Below are 17253 nucleotides of genomic sequence, written 5' to 3'. Positions count from 1 at the left end.
CCAGAAGTTTGAGCGCTGTCTGGATTCAGACGGTAAGTGATAGACCCACTAGTTGCATTTTTTAAAAACTATTTTGCTTCTATGGCCCTCTGGAACTCCGATGTGCTATGGGAATCCCTGCAAGTATCCGTCCCTCCTTTTGTTGTGAAGTGAGTGGCTGGTCCATAAGAAGAGTGGCTGGTCCATAAGAAGAGGATCCAGCTATCTCAGTGATGGTGTCTCACATTTTAATATTTAACTAGGGTGCAGTCAGGCACACATTCTCAGTAAACACACACCCAACAATTGCCACGCTGTGATGGACACCAATAAATACAGCTTTTGCATTGTGCCAAAGTCTTTGCCGGTAGATGTTATTTTTTTCTTGTAGCTAGTTCTCGAAGTGTTTTTTTTTCCTTCGCAGTTGTGGCCTTTGATATTCTGTCCAACGACTACTCGAAGGTAAGACAGATTTTCTTGGTTATTTCCTGCAGCGGGGGTTACCTAAACTTGTATTTTTTTAATAAATAAATGTGACCTGATATTGTGTGTGTGTAGCTGGTGTTTCTCCACTGTAACTTACACGTGGAGTTCCACTCGCAGCATGGACACTACTACAGACGCGTATTCCCAAGTTCGGTAGGGACTTTGCTTACCACTACCCCTCCTGCGACCTGTACTTTGTTTGGGGCAAGGTAAGTGTTAAAAGCCTAAAGAAGCTGGATCATTCACTGTCTTGATATCCTATGTGTCATTAGACTTGGCTTCAACTTGACAAGTTGGAGTTGTGTTACTGTTGACACTACAGTAAGACAGACCTTTTTCGTCTTTCTCAGCTCAGAGATATTCAGACTCAATCTGGAGCAAGGCAGGCTCCTCAACTCCCTTCACACAGATGCTGTGTAATTATACATGTACAATACTTTATTTGTGAATGCAGCTGTACATTAAAATACAATACTGTAAACACAGTCATTACAAGACTCGTCAGTATGCATGTAGTGTGATCATGTCTCGTTTTGCCCGTTCTATGACTGACAGGGAGCACAATGTGTGTGACATCAACCCTGTCCATCAAGTGTTGGCCTCAGGAACAGCGGAGGTGGGTGGAGCCTATGTGCCGCAAAGAGTGAATGGATTGAACATTTTGAGTGTGTGTGCCTGTGTGTGTTCCTTGTGTTGTCGGTGGTTAGGGGAAAGTGGAATGCTGGGACCCTCGTGTACGAAGTCGGGTACGAAGTCGGGTGGGGATGCTAGACTGTGCCCAGAGCAGTGTCACAGAGGGAACAAAGTAAGTACACCACTAGAACATGAACAGTTAGATGCATCTAGAAAAGCACCATTGTTCTAATCCATGATGTGAATATGTTTCTTTAGAGTGGAGGGCTTGCCGTCGGTCAGTGCACTCAAGTTTAACGGCTCTCACCATGGCTGTGGGAACCAGCCATGTCAGGTATGAACTTTTACAATGAAGGTGTCGTAATAGCTGGGATATTGCGGAAAACTCTGGAATAGATGTTGAATTTGACTTATTGCCTAACTGTAGTCCTCCCCACAAGTTTCCCTATTGAAGATCGGTCTGCCTGGTACTGTAGGTCCTCCTCTACGACCTGCGTGCCAGTCACCCCCTGCTGGTAAAAGACCATTACTACGGCCTTCCTATCAAGTCTGTCAACTTTCAGGACCACATAGACCTGGTTCTGATCGCAGACTCCAAGATCATCAAGATCTGGAACAAAGACCAGGTAAATGTTTGTGAATGTTGAAAAAAATATGTGATTGTTTTTTTAAACTAGACATTTGGTACCATTTTGACAGATTGGACATTTGATAACCTAAGTGTTTTTATTGTTTGGATGTTCCAAAAACAGCAAAGATGATTTATGCTGGTTTAGAAAATATTGCCAACTGTGCTATTCCAAACTCACTTTGAATTAAAGGTGCAATATGCAGAAATCGCTCAGGCATTTCCTGGTTGCTAAAATTCTAATGGTTGCCTTATTTCAGTTTGTGACAAAACAAGAAATGTATAGTGTAGAGAATCATTGTACAGTCTAAACTGCTGTGAAATATATTTTCCATAACCAAAAATATTTTATTTTCCGATGTTTGAAACTGGTGTACAAAACCGAAACTAAAAGACACAAAAGTACACTTAAAATGGCACACATAAAACAGATCTACCGCTTCTTAGACTTTCTTAGAAATGTGAGTTATAGATCCTTCTATGTGAACTTGGTCAGGTTGCCCAAAAAGTGTTATGTTCCAGCTTTAAGTATTTACAATAAATGTTGTGGTAATATTGGGGAAATAGCTTTGCATTTTTCATAGTAAAAATGTGTTTGTCATTGGACACTCAGTTAATTAGTGGTCTGTACTTCATCAACTATCACAGTGGAATAATTGATATTCTAACCATACCTCTGGTCTGTTTCACCCTAGGGAAAAGTGTTCTCCCCCATTGAGCCCCAGACTAACATCAATGATGTGTGCATCTACCCTGATTCTGGTGAGATCACCAGATACACTAAACATTGCTTCTGTACTAAGTTTATCTCTGGGCACCATCTAGTGGTAGTTGAGCATACTGGTAAATGACTACCCAAGAAAATAACAAGAGTGTCTGTTGACCAACGTCAACAGACACTCTTGTTATTTTCTTGGGTAGTCATTTACCAGTATGCTCAACTACCACTAGATGGTGCCCATTGACCTCAACAAGTCCTTAACACTCCTGCAGGGTCGGCAACAGAAACGGCCCACAAGTGATTTCGTTTTATGTCACAAAAAACTGTAAAATCACCATGAATTCGGAAATAATTGGAAATCTGTTTCCAGGTGTGTGTGTGTGTGTCCCCAAAAAATACATGTGATTGTATCTCAATGTGATCAAGTTTTGAAATGATTGTATTTGAAAAGAACAATCCCTATTTTGGGCTTAGTTATGGTCAATTTGCAGTGTACTAATTATTTTCCGTACCCCAACCATTCTCTCCAACAAAAATCGTCCTACGGCTGTATTTAGTTGCTTACCCCTGTGCTACTGTAATGAGGGCTTGGACTGTGCTTTTTAAGTAAGACTGCCACACTGTCCACTGACAGCTTCTCTACCAGCAATTATGTCTAATTACATCAATCTTTACTGAGCACTTGAGTTAAACTGTTTAAGATGCTCATTCAAGTTCATGTTTTATTGTCACAAGTATAGTGAAATGTTTAACTTGCATGCTCTACCCAGCAGTGAATAATCAATATCAAAATAGTATAACTAATAAAATGTGTGTGTATATATAATAAAGAAAACACAAAACATTTGATGGGAAACTATATACAGGGTCAGTGACAATAACAAATGTGCAAGGATACTGGAGTATTTGAGGTAGAGATGTACATATAGGCGGGTATTAGGAGAAAGTGACTGGTAGCAGGATAAATAGTCAACAGTATGGCAGCAGCATAAGTGGTGGGTGTATGTGAGAGTGTAGGTGTGATATACATGTAAATAGGGCTGGAAAGTGACTGGTAGCATGAACATATAAATATTTATGGTATATATTACCACTAGTGTGTACAAAACATTAGGAACATCTGCTCTTTCCATGACATAGACTGACTAGGTGAATCCAGGTAAAGTTTGATCCTTTATTCAGCCCCAATTCAATTGATCAATCCTGCTTCAGTTATTTTTGGCATGTACGTTCTCTCCATGCGTGACTTCATCACAGAGATCACACGCATACCTCATCTCCTTGGTATTTCTGTTGCAGACACGCGTGCCATTTATGTTTTGTCTACGCCCGTGCCTCTTTTCCAATCATCCCATGATGAGCACGCATTGTCTCCGATTCAGGTGCTCCTGGCATGCGATGTTAGTGTGAAATTACCAAATATTTATTTTGTTAACCCCACCTTCTTGCTCTAAACAATCTCTGAAGTTCCAGTGTTATTCATTTGGGGAGGAGTGTGTAGGGGGGTGTGGAAGTGTGTCAATGGGATGTTAGAACTATTCATTCATTGGGAAAGGGAACAAATAGGAATGGAGGATGTTCCACTAATTAGTCCCCCAGTCACACAAAACGTGAGACGTGTTGTTGGGGGTTGGCGCGGCTACCAAAAGTAAACTTGAAGCGTCCGGAGTGCTCTGCCAGCTACTACTCTACTTGAGGCACTTATAGCTTCCCATGTGTTCTCTCACTCATAACTGGCCATGAAGGAGAGGAAAGGAGGCCATTTTAGACTATTGGCATCTAGGCCATCTCCTCTCACTATACTGTCCTACCTACCTCCCTCTTCTTTCCAGTAACCCTCTCTCCCCTAGGGCTATGCACATGTACAGACATCTGTTTGATTCACTATTCAGTGTGTGACCGATACTGAGTGTACAAAATATTAGGAACGCCTGCTCTTTTCATGACTGACCAGGTGAAAGCTATGATCCTTTTTGATGTCACTTGTTAAATCCACTTCAATCAGTGTAGATGAAGGGGAGGAGACAGGTTAAAGAAGTATTTTTAAGCCTTGTGACAATTAAGACATGGATTGTGTATGTGTGCCATTGAGGGTGAATGAGCAAGACAAAAGATTTAAGTGCCTTTGAATGGGGTATGGTAGTAGGTGCCAGGCGCACCGGTTTGAGTGTGTCAAGAAATCCAACGCTGCTGAGTTTTTCAAGCTCAACATTTTCCCGTGTGTATCAAGAATGGTCCACAACCCAAAGGACATCCAGCCGACTTGGCACAATTGTGGGAAGCTTGGAGTCAACATGGGCCAGCATCCCTGTGGAACGCTTTCGTCACCTTGTAGAGTCAATGCCCCAAAGAATTGAGGCTGTTCTGATGGCAAAAGGGGGGTGCAACTCAATATTAGAAAGCTGTTCCTAATATCTTGTACACTCAGTAATAGTAACCAGTAGTAGGATAAATAGATACTAATGGCAATCAGTAAACAGCAGTGTAATGGTAGTAATCCATAATAGTTTTAGCAGCAGTGTTGGTGTGAGGCGGCGCAGTAGTTGTTATTGGTTTTTATGACCAGGGGATAGAAGTTGTTTAGGAGTCTGTTGGTCTAAGCCTTGATTCACCGGTACCGTCTACCGCACTGGAGCATGGAGAATCGTCCATGTATCGGGTGGCTGGAGTCTTTGCCAATTTTCAGCCCTTTCTCAGACACCGCCTGGCATATATGTCCTGGATGGCTGGGAGCTCACCCACAGTGAGGCGCTGCGTCGTCCTCACCACCCTCTGTAGGGCCTTCGGGTTGAGGGCAGTGCAGCAGTCATACCAGACGGTGATATGACCAATCAGGATGCTCTCGATGCAGCAGCTGTAAATGTTCCTCAGGATCTGAGGGGCTATGCCAAATCGTTTCAGCCTTCTGAGGGACTGCTGGTGTGAGAGGACCATGATAAGTCAGCGATGTGGATACAGAAGATCTTGAAGCTCTTGACTGGCTCCACTGCGGCCTTGTAGATGGGGGTGTGTACCCGCCCTTGTTTCATGAAGTCCACAATAAGCTCCTTGGTCTTGCTGATGTTGAGAGAAGGATGAAGTTGATGTGTGCCATGGCCAGCCTTTCAAAGCACTTAATGATTACAGATGTGAGAGCTACATAGCGGTAGTCATTGTGGCAGGATGTCTTAGAGTTCTTGAGGACAGGAATGATGGAAGTCTGCTTGAAACATGTTGGGATTACAGACGGGAACAATGAGAGGTTGAAAATGTCCTTGAAGACACCTGCCAGATGGTCTGCGCATGCCCTGAGTACACACCCTGGAATACCGTCTGGCCTTGCAAGTGTTGGCCCTTTTAAAAAACATGACTCATGTCAGCCTCAGAGAGTTCAGTCAGTCCTCTGGGTTGGCAGGGGCCCTCACACAGGGCTCTTGAATTTGTTAAAGCATATCTTACATTTATTTTTCACATACTAGAGTTAGTTTATTACTTTGCTAAGAATGGAGTTGTACAAAAAGACCCATTGTCTGCTTTATACATTCAGGATATAATCACCTGTAATTTCACATCTTTAGCAAATCCCCAGAACCATTTATATGAATGATTTGTGGTCTGGTGAAGATATGAGCAAGCTAGGCTTTTGTCAGTAATGGTAACATACATTTTAAAACCCAGCAAGACTTTTTGGTTCTTTTGCTGTTGTCAACTTGTCCCTGTCTAGACTACTGCCTGCAAACATACTACTGTCATCCTATGCTTATGTGGGCTTTGCTTTCTGCGTGTACATGCAGTTAGGGTTTTTAACTGGAGTCGAACAAAACCAGCAGACGCATTTGTACAGTTCCACTTTCTTAGTTTATTACTTTGCTAACTTCAGTATCTTAAAATGATCTGTCTATATCGTTAGCTTATCTCACGCTTTTTTTCTTATTTTAACGTCACAGGTATGCTCTTTACTGCCAATGAAGACCCCAAGATGAATACGTTCTCCATCCCTGTGAGTTCAACAATCCTCACACTCCCTCAGGCTAGTTTTGCCTATCTCAGTGTGCCGCAGGTTTGGTTTGAAAGTCAAATCTTCCCATGAGATAGATTTACTCCAGGGTGGGAATTGAAACCAAACAGACCAAGGCAGTATAGAGAAGGCACGAAAGGACGATCTCTATTTGAGGGCTTTAGTGTTTGAGACATTCATTTGTTTAGTTTGGTTTGGCTGGTTTTCATGGTCCGCAAAAAATCTACACCAAGGGCGCTATTCGTAGAAAGCTGCCCACCTGGTTTCACCTAGAAACTGCCCTTGTTGGGTTGTGAATGTTCTTCAGCAACAGGTCGTCTTGTGCCTACCCCTATACCAGCTTTTCAGTTCTTCTAGGAAAAGTGTGTGTACACTGTAAAGTAGTCTCTGTTTAGGAAGATGTGTGTGTACTGTAAAGTAGTCTCTGTTTAGGAAGATAGTGTGTACTCTAAAGTAGTCTGCTTTGAAAGATGTCGACCCTGTCACATGATTCGTTTCTAAGTACTGTCCCATTCATCAACCACTGATTAGATCACTGGTGTTGAGCTACAGAAAAACAAGGTCTTAACTAGCGTGTGTTTGGGCCTAAAGAAAGCTTATACTGAACTTAGGAAATATTGTGTTTATCTGTTAACAGCAAACGCGTTATATTTTTTGCTATTGGTGTTTTAGAATACTTCAGCGGCCGATATTAAACATTCACACAGCAGTGCTCAAACTGTCCTGAATAAATAGCTACATTTTTCACTCGGGTAACCTCAAATATCACACAAAGTTGTGTGCTATGAACATCAATGGTAACCAACACAGTTGTCAACTTGTTTGGTTTATGATTCCAGTTCCTGAGAGTTTATTTCTCCCTAGGTTTTTAACTCGAGTTGTGTGCAAAGCCTTCAACGCATGCCTCTCAAGCTGCCTATAGAACAGTAGGGAAACATTTGGAAGTTAACATTAGCCATTGGCTCGTCAGTGATTACATTGAGGGAAAGGGGGGATACCTAGTCAGTTGTACAACTGAATGGATTCAACTGAAATGTGTCTTCCGCATTTAACCCAACCCCTCTGAATCAGAGGTGCGGGGGGCTGCCATAGCCGGCATCCACGTCTTCAGCGCCGGGGAACAGTGTGTTAACTGCCTTGCTCAGGGGCAGAACGACAGATTTTTACCTTGTCAGCTCAGGGAATCAATCCAGCAAAGTGGACATTCCATAGACTTTGAGCTCTGATTTTATAGACAAACAGAAGTCAGTTCGGATTGAACTCCGTAGCATTCAATTATCTTAAGTAAAGGGGTGATTCCAATCTGGTAACGCAGGCAATTCTTGTTGATTCATCCTCAGAGCCCTTAGAGGATTGGATAGGTGCAAGAAACTACACCTAGCCATAGGAACGTTGCCAACACCTACCTCCCTTACCAGCCCTCAAGAACAGTAGATATGTATTGAATTAGAGTTCTTCAAATGTTCCATGAATCTTCATTCCTTGTCCCTCCTTCACTTCATCCCTTGTTCTTGTCTCTCCTTCCTCCCCTACATGTTATCCCTGTGTAGGCACTAGGGCCTGCTCCTCGCTGGTGCTCTTTTCTGGACAACCTGACAGAGGAGCTGAAGGAGAGCCCTGAGAGTACCATCTACGATGATTACAAGTTTGTCACCCGCAAGGACCTGGAGAACCTGGGTGAGAGGGAGGTGGAGGTAGAGCTATTGGCATACTACCTATTATCTATTTGTTCCTCTCAAATCTACAGAAATACACGTACCTATTACGTAGAGGTTTGGGGCCTAGGAACCTTCCAGGGCTGTGTACACTACACTTTTCATTCAGTGGAGGCCATTTTGCATTTGTATTTAGGCAGGTTGGGGCAACACTGCTAGGCCAGGGGTGTACACATTTTTGCAACTAAAAAAGTTTATTTTGTTAAAATTAAGGTAGGTCACCCCCACTGTTCCGTTTGCTTCCGTTTAAGAAATGTTTTGCAACAGAATCGGCGTAATGAATACACTCCAGGCTTACCCGTCCCGCCTAAAAGAGAAACACTGGCAGAATGGAGAGAGAAATGAAGAGATGGGATAGGGAAAGATGAAGGGGCGAAGAACAGAGGGGGTTGAAAAAACAGAGGAATGCTTGGGTCAGCACTAAAGAGATCAAATGACTTGGAGGAGAAAGGCGGTTATTGGGGAGGGAAGGAGAGATAGGGGTGGAGGAGAGGGACTAGGGGGAGGGGAATTCAGTTCACTGCAGCTGTGAAATGTGTTCTTGTTATGTAACAGACCTGCTGCGGGGCAGATAGAGTAAGATTTCTGGGGAAAGAGGGTTTCTATCTGGTTACCACACACACAAACACACACAGTCCTTGTGTACCACAACTACCACACATTCCTGAACTAAAGTGATCTTACAGGGACCAAAAAGCCTCATGCCAGTCACTAACAAGTTCATTCAGTGTTGAAGGAATGATGTCTGGAGACTGATGTTACACAACTTTATCTAAACTCTCTCAAAAGGTTTCTTACCAAATAGCTATGTTAGCAGAAAGGAGCAGAAACCAGCCTCGATGTCACACAGCCTCAAGGCAAAAAACTGTAGAAAACAGTTGTCTACAGTCATTTTCTTCCAGCACATTCAAACAGGCTGCTTCACAGTTAATTACTAAGCCTTACTGTCCTTGGCATGTCAGCCAATTTGAAAGTAGTACAAATATTTTAATGAATTTCACTTGAAATGTAGCCTGCCCCAGGGAGGTGAAATAAAGAGCTATATATAAAATGAATAAATCATCAATAATTTTACAAATGTATAATGTAGCTGTTCAGGAAATATGTATGTTTAATGTACATACAATTTGTAATGTTACCTGCCCTGTGTTCGACTATAGGTCTGTCACCTCGTGGGATCTACTGCGGGCCTACATGCACTGCTTCTTCATGGACATCAGACTGTACCATAAGGTAGGGGGGTGTGTGTGTTTGTCTTCCTATTTGTGTGTGTATAACTGCATATTCTTAGTTGATTGTCGATGTTAGAGTTGTGTGTCTACTCCAGGTGAAGACCATGGCCAATCCATTTGCCTACGATGAGTATCGCAAGGACAAGATTCGCCAAAAGATAGGAATCCAGGACGCAGAGAGTACAATTCAAGGTGGGATATCCTACTCTGTGACTGTTAAAAACATAATACATTCAGACAGACAAGGATGTAAAAAGGGCTTTCTAAAATACATGACATCACCAAAAGTATATGGACACCCCTTGGATTTGTCTATTTCAACCACACCCGTTGCTGATAGTTGTGTAAAATTGAGCTCACAGCAATGCAACTCCATAGACAAACATTTGCAATAGAATGGCCCGTACTGAAGAGCTCAGTGACTTTCAACGTAGCACTGTCATAGGATGCCCCTTTCCAACAAATCAGTTCGTCAAATTTCTGCCCTACTAGAGCTACCCCAGTCAACTATAAGTGCTGTTATTTTGAAGTGTAAACGTCTAGGAACAACGGCTCAGCCGCGAAGTGTTAGGCCACACAACTGCTGAAGCGCGTCTAAATCGTCTGTCCTTGGTTGCAACACTCACTACAGAGTTCCAAACTGCCTCTGGAAGCAACGTCAGCACAAGAACTGTTCGCTGGCAGCTTCATGAAATGCATTTCTATGACCGAGCAGCTGCACACAAGCCTAAGATCACCAATGCGCAGTGCCAAGCGTAGGTTGGAGTAAAGCTCGCCGCCATTGGACTATGGAGTAGTGGAAACGCGTTCTTTGGAGTGATGAATCACGCTTTGGGGCAACAATTTGGGGAGGGCCCTTTCCTGTTTCTTGACTGGTCTGCACAGATCCCTGACCTCAACCCCGTCAAACACCTTTGGGATGAATTGGAACGCCGACTGCAAGCCAGGCCTAATTGCTCAACCTCACTAATGCTCTTGTGGCTGAATGGAACCATGTACCCGCAGCAATGTTCCAGAAGAGTGGAGGCTGTTACAGTGCATTCGGAAAGTATTCATACGCTACAAGCTTGGCACACCTATATTTGGGGCCTTTCTTCCATTCTCCTCTGCAGATCCTCTCAAGCACTGTTAGGTTTGATGGCGAGCATCGCTGAACAGCTATTTTCAGGTCTCTTCAAAGATGTTCGATCTGGCTCAAGTCCAGGCTCTGGCTGGGACACTCGAACATTCAGAGACTTGTCCTGAAGCCACTCCTGAGTTTTCTTGGTTGTGTGCTTAGGGTCGTTGTCCTGTTGGAAGGTGAACCTTCACCCCAGTCTGAGGTCCTGAGCACTCTGTTGCAGGTTTTCATTAAGGGTCTCTCTGTACCTTCTGTACCTCTGTATCTTTCCCTCTATCCTGACTAGTTTCTCAGTCGCTGCCACTGAAAAAATCCCCACAGCATGATGTTGCCACCACCATGCTTCACGTAGGGACGGTGCCAGGTTTCCTCTCGATGTGACGCTTGGCATTCAGGCCAAGCGTCAAAGTTTCTCATGGTCTGAGACTCCAAGCAGGCTGTCATGTGCCTTTTTCTGAGGAGTGGCTTCCGTCTGGTCACTCTACCGTAAAGGCCTGATTGGTGGAGTGCTGCAGAGATGAATATCCTTCTGGAAGGTTCTCTCATCTCCACAGAGGAAATCTAGATCTCTGTCAGAGTGACCATCGTGTTCATTATGGAGTGTTGTGTGTAGATTGATGAGGGGGAAAAAAACAATTGAATCCATTTTAGAATAAGGCTGTAACGTAACAAAATGTGGAAAAAGTCAGTGTCTGAATATTTTCTGAATGATCTGTATAGCAGCAAAGGGGGGACCAACTCCATAATAATGGCCATGATTTTGGAATGAGATGTTCACATACTAATTTTCATGTAGTGTACTTTTTATTGATTAATTGAAGGACATGGTGATACAGACAATGTTATTTAAGAAGTGTATGTAGGTAATATATTGTGTGTTGTGTTGTATGAATGTTCAGTTTTGCTGAGACCTAAGGTGAACAAAGAGCTGGCTCTCAAACTGATGGAGGAGAGAGACAATGAGGAGGAACTGTCTGCCAGGAAGAAGGGCAAGGTAGGAGCAAATACACCTGCACACACACTCGGGTTTCACATGCTACTGGTCTAGGGCGGACCCCATTTAGTTGACTGGTCGATTGTTTGGTCGATAGGCTGTTGGTCGACCAATATTTTTCTTTGTCGAGCAGTTACAAATATGTGTATATTTTGTTTATGGCACACAAGACACCCGTCTGATTCACTCCTGTCTCAGTGGACTAATTAATTGTGGAGGCTACGGGGATGGCACACCAGTAGTATCACCATTTACTATTAATTCACATAATTTCTAATCTACAATGTTTGCTAGGTTATGGTTATTTCATTCAATAGATTTATTATTATTACAGTCTTTTACTGTTCTTATTGTCGGAGTGAACACGTTGTTTGCGGACTGCACAACCTTGGCTACACTTGTGAGGAACAAGTTTTGGTTTATTTCATTCAATTTAGGAATTGTCGTCTTTTTTATATATATATATACACATCTGTCAATGTTGAGTAAGGACATGCACCTGATTATACATAGAAGTAGGCCTAGGCTACCTGGCCTGCATGCAAATGTAGGCATTTAAATATGCCCATTTGGGGATCTGATAGTATTTCTGATTGTCTTAACTCACTAGCACTGTGGTGCTTCTCAAAAGTAATATTTTCTATACTTCAAACAGCAAGTTAACTAAGTCCATTGAGAATGACAATAGTTCCTCAACAAGCCTATTTAAAAAATCTTTACAGCTCTCTTTCAATAATCACTCGGTGTGAAAGGGGGAAAAAATGTCATGCTCTGATCCGGTGTAAACGTAATATGAGAAGCCTACCTGATTACTTATTATCCCTTGCGGAATAGCCTACAGCTGTGTCTGTCTGGAGCTCACTGGTGTGGGAAACTGAGTGCCCAAAATATTTTATACAAAGTTCTGATGATGATAAGAGCTGGGTGGACGAGGTCAGGGAGCAGCGGCGCCTCATATATGAGGAGTGACGGGACCGCAACACAACCCTGCTTGACCAGGACTCCACCCAGAACCAGGCTCAGGGCAGGAAACGGGGTCAGAAGCCCCAATTCTTCCAGATTAAGGTTGATGAGGAGTTCCGCAGCTTCGGGGACGTGGCCCGTAAGCAGAAGTTGCAGAAGTGAGTAGAGTTTCATTTTTCTTTTATCCAGTGAGCTTCTTGCGACGCTCTAGTCTCGGAACAACCTCTGAACCATAACATTTTGAATAGATGCCACGGAACTTCACAGCACACAATCTAAAGCAAGCATGGAGTAGTACTACAGTGATTGCATCAAATGCCAAGCATTTTCACATTGTTACTGTCAATCAGCACAAATAACCAACCCTCACATGGACATGGTATATAGAGTAGTCAGTTATTTTTTTCCCTTACAATGATTAGCAGGGAAACACGTGACTGTGTCTTAAGGTGTCTGACTGTGCTGTATTCTCTGCAGCAGACAGAGACGTATGGCCTGCCTTGGTCACAGCCTGAGAGAGGCTGTCACATCCATCACTGTATTGACAGGTGGACACATGCAGCAGGAAAGATGAGGACACGGGTCAAATATAGGAAGGGAAGGGTGTCCCAAGGGTTACCTCCCATTATGTAAAACACCCTCTACTTGGTTCTCGTGCTTCAAACTCATTAAAAAGCAATTATTTTAGAGTGAAATAAGACTAAATGGTAAATAGTAGCACAGTAGTTGTAGTGCACCCCACTCTCAACACTTACAATTTGCAAAGATTTCAGGGCAATTACAAAAAACAAGTTATTGTTGACATAAATGCCTTTTTATTTATTTTTACTTTATTCACTCTACCCCTCTTTGACCTTTGATCCTCTAATGAACAAAAATATGAATGCAACATCCAACAATTTCAATGATTTTACTGAGTTAGTTCATATAAGGAAATCCGTCAATTGAACGAAATTCATTAGGCCCCAATCTATGGATTTCACATGACTGGGCATTGGCACAGCCATGGGTTGGCCTGGGAGAGCATAGGGACACCCACTGGGGAGCCAGGCCCACCCACAATTCAGACAATGGTCTGTGTAAGCATGGGTTGTAACATAGTAACATAATTCAACTCAAAATATGCTATTAAATTCTTTAAAAAATGTATTGTATTAGTCTTATGTTTCTTAGGACCTTCATTAATTAACTAATCATGGATTTATTTGTCTAGCTCATATAATTAGCCTACCAGAACATATCTGACAACGTTTTGAGTATCCAAATACAAGTAGGCAAACTGCTAACTTATGGCCTAAACTCACCAAAGGCAAGCATGCGAGACATGTGCGTGGTTTATTTTAGAATGCATCGTTTTTAATTAGAATGACCCAACCGAAACCGGGCTGACGGGTTATCCTCTGACGCATTTTGGCTCTTTTGAATTGGAAGAGGTAGCTAAGGGTTGAAGCTTTACCATACATACTAAATTAGACCAACTATCAGCAAAGATGATTGGAGATATGGACTATCATGCAAGCATACAGTCACTGCTCTGCCTGTTCCGTCCTTTCCACCCACCTTGCTCAGCTTTCTCTGCCCGCCCGGAGAAAAGCAGTGGCGGGTCTGACTATAAACTGACTACAACAACCGGGTCAAAGTCTAATGCCTCTTGCTCCATCCCGGCAAAAGCAATGGCTATATAAAAGGTGAATACCGACAAGAAAGAAGTAAAATAGGGCTGTTTGAAAGAAACATTGCCCAATTTATTTACAGGCAGAATACCGGGAGTCCTATGTGAAAGCAGTATAGGAAACAGGCGTTCTCGGTACTGCATTTCAACACCATTATATTGTGTGTGCATGCATGCATCTGTTCATGCTCGTGATAGACCTGCCTATGTGTCCTATGTTGACATATGTGTCTACTGTCTAACAGAGCATCGCTGGAGGAACATTATGGAACATTAAATGTGGCTGACACTGCTGTCGGCAGCAAACATCTCACCTTCACCCTCAAGAAGGTAAGCCATGAAAGTGACACCATTGCATAATAAGCCACTGAAAGGGACAATGTGTGATTTGTGTAAAACAAATGCTGCCTTCACAGTCCTGTCTTTTCAAATGGAGCAGTCTCTTTTATCCAGAGTCCTTTTCATTTTCTTCTCACTTGTAGTCCAGTCAGAATGATTCATGAGGAACGTGAGTGTGTGGGTGACTGTGGGTTGGTGAGGTCAACTTTCCATTTGACTACTGACTAATCTGAATTTCTGCTAATCCTGGGTTCAGTAACAGTAACAGAGAGCTTGTCATTGACATTTTACCTCCATCAGTCTGTTCTCCCAAACGTAGATGTTTACACAAAATACGAACGTACCGGTTAAAGTTGACACTGCAGTGTAGCCACTGTGTATAATCTGTAATGGTGCATGCAGAAGAGGACCAATGTCACAGGAAATGCCGTGTTTTGATCATAATCATTTTTGACTGTTGTTTAGGCTTTGTGTTATAACCCCAGATAAAGGTCGAACTCCCAAATCAGTCAGCGACTGACTCTTGTGTCTTGTATTTGTATCTTGTATCAGCACCCTTCGAAACATGCTTCAATTATCAATAAGTTGCATGGATATTGCAGTTTTAAAAAACAATACCATTGGTTTTGCACGGGACACTGATGGTGCAAGGCCAAGCTAGGTTTGGGTAAGGCTCCGTCACATGCAGAGAGACTGATGAGGGTCTGCTGGGTAAATCCCCTGGACTACAGCGTGAGCTGAAGGAAGCAGTGCCAAGGTCAACATTGATTACAGGTTTGACAATAGAAAAGCTATTTTTTTGCACAAGGTCGCTTAATCATACTCCAATGAGAAGTATCTCTCTCTCTCTCTCTGCCTCCCTCTCCTCTCTCTTCCTGTCCTTTCTCAATGATCTCCTTCAGTCGGAGCAGCAACAGCGGCGGCAGCAGGCAGAGCGCGATCACCACGAGGACAGGAAGACGCTGAGGAGGTCCGCAGGACACCTGTCGAGTGAGAGAGGTAGAGGGGGATTTAGAGGGAGGGGTGGGAGTAGAGGCAGGGGGCACTACTGAGGTAGAGGTAGTGGAACTACTCTGTGACACTACTGAGATTAAGAATCCCAAAGTCAAATGATTCAAAATCTGTTTGAATCATGTCTTTTGTGTAGCTGCTCACAGCCATTTCTCAACTTAATTTGTGGCAGAATGACACTTTGTTACCGTCTGGGAGTCGAGAGGTTGTGATGCAAAAGTGAGCTGATCGATTGTGACCTGTCCTGTAACACAGTTATGAAGATATATTGGTGGAGCTGCTATGAAAGGATACAGTGTGTATTATCTATTGATTGCAAAATGTTGTGATTGTGTGGTGTATGCAATTTGTGCATCCACGTATGTGCACTTTTGTGTGCCTTCAGAAAGTATTCATACTCCTTGACTTATTCCACATTTTGTTTCAGCCTGAATTCAACATTTTATTAAATTGTTTTGTTCTCACCCATCTACACACACACTACCCCATAATGACAAAGTAAAAACGTGTTTTTGATGTGTGTCCATGAGAAGCTCCTGACATTCACTGTGTTCTTTTTTTACTTCACAATCCTAATTTTCCTGTAGACTGAACATGTCTGTGTTATGCTCTGTGCTTGACACATAAAAAATGTGTACTAAACTTATAGCTCCCTGGTCTGTGCTATGTTCTTATAGTGGCCTTATGATCTCTGGGGGTGCAGTTCTATGTTGGAAAAAGCTATCCACAAATAAGTCCAACAGTTGGACACAAGGTCTCAGTTGTATGGGGAAAGTTGTATTTTATTAACTGACATACCATTTATAATGATTAGCACCCGAAAATACATGTCCATCCACTGTCATGTCCAACAACTCTCTAAAGGGCTTCACAAATATATTTTACTTCCTTGGTATGACATAAGTATTCCTTGGTATGACTTTCTGTGGATATTAAACAGCCACTATTTCATTCCAGTCCAGACAGATTAAAAAAGAAAGAAGGGAAGAGGAAAAAAAGGTGAAGACAAGTCCTGAGAACATGGAGCCCCAATTCTTGGAAGTAGCTTTCTCCGTTTGACCTCTCATCCCCCTGGTTCACACTTGGCTGGCCCTCCTGTCTCCTGCCCTGGCCTTTTTGAAATGGGAGGAGGTGCTGTGCAATTCACCCCGACCCCCTCCCTAAAACACTGCTGCCTGGGGCCTCAAACCATGAGGCTTTAGGCACCGTCTGCCTCCCTTGCTCTTCCTTCCCGCCTGTTTGGTGCTTGACCCTCTACCCTCACTAGTCCCACCAAGAATTGTTAAACTCATTTTACTTTGCCCAGCTCATCGTGAGTGGAGTATGACATACAAATGTAATCCAAATATTAGATGTCTAAAGAAAGTTTATGCTATGCCTTCTAGTCTCCATTGTTGGTTGCTGCAGAGTGAGATGTGTAACATGTAATGCAAAATACAATCAATTATCTACTATGACAAATCAACTTCCTAACTCTTAAATGTCTGCAAATCTCCTATTGACGTCAATGCATTTACTCAAACGTCCAAGTTATGCAAGCATATCTCAAGATTCAATGGTATCATTCAAAAGGAAGGCCTTGACCATATAGTCATGTGTATAGTAAAGCTGAAAAAATTGAGTGCAGTCAGATACAGAAATAATGAGGGATATTGAGTGTCTTTAAGGAGTTGAGGCTTGTGGTTTTCATACAATAATGACATACATTTCAGTTGGTGAAGAACAGGGGACTCTTTCTTCATGGCACAGTTGTGTGGGGTGGT

General features: G+C 42.8%; 1 pseudogene; it reads left to right on the top strand.

The window, feature by feature from the left end:
• The first annotated feature begins 416 nt into the window (after positions 1-416).
• LOC115138813 (nucleolar protein 10-like) lies at positions 417-16951 on the top strand (annotated as a pseudogene).
• The last annotated feature ends 302 nt before the right edge of the window (positions 16952-17253 follow it).

The sequence above is a fragment of the Oncorhynchus nerka genome, linkage group LG12 (assembly GCF_034236695.1).
Source record: "Oncorhynchus nerka isolate Pitt River linkage group LG12, Oner_Uvic_2.0, whole genome shotgun sequence".
NCBI classification, from domain to species: domain Eukaryota; kingdom Metazoa; phylum Chordata; class Actinopteri; order Salmoniformes; family Salmonidae; genus Oncorhynchus; species Oncorhynchus nerka.
The sequence above is the reverse complement of the archived record's forward strand: the minus strand, read 5'-3'. Positions and strand labels throughout refer to the sequence as shown.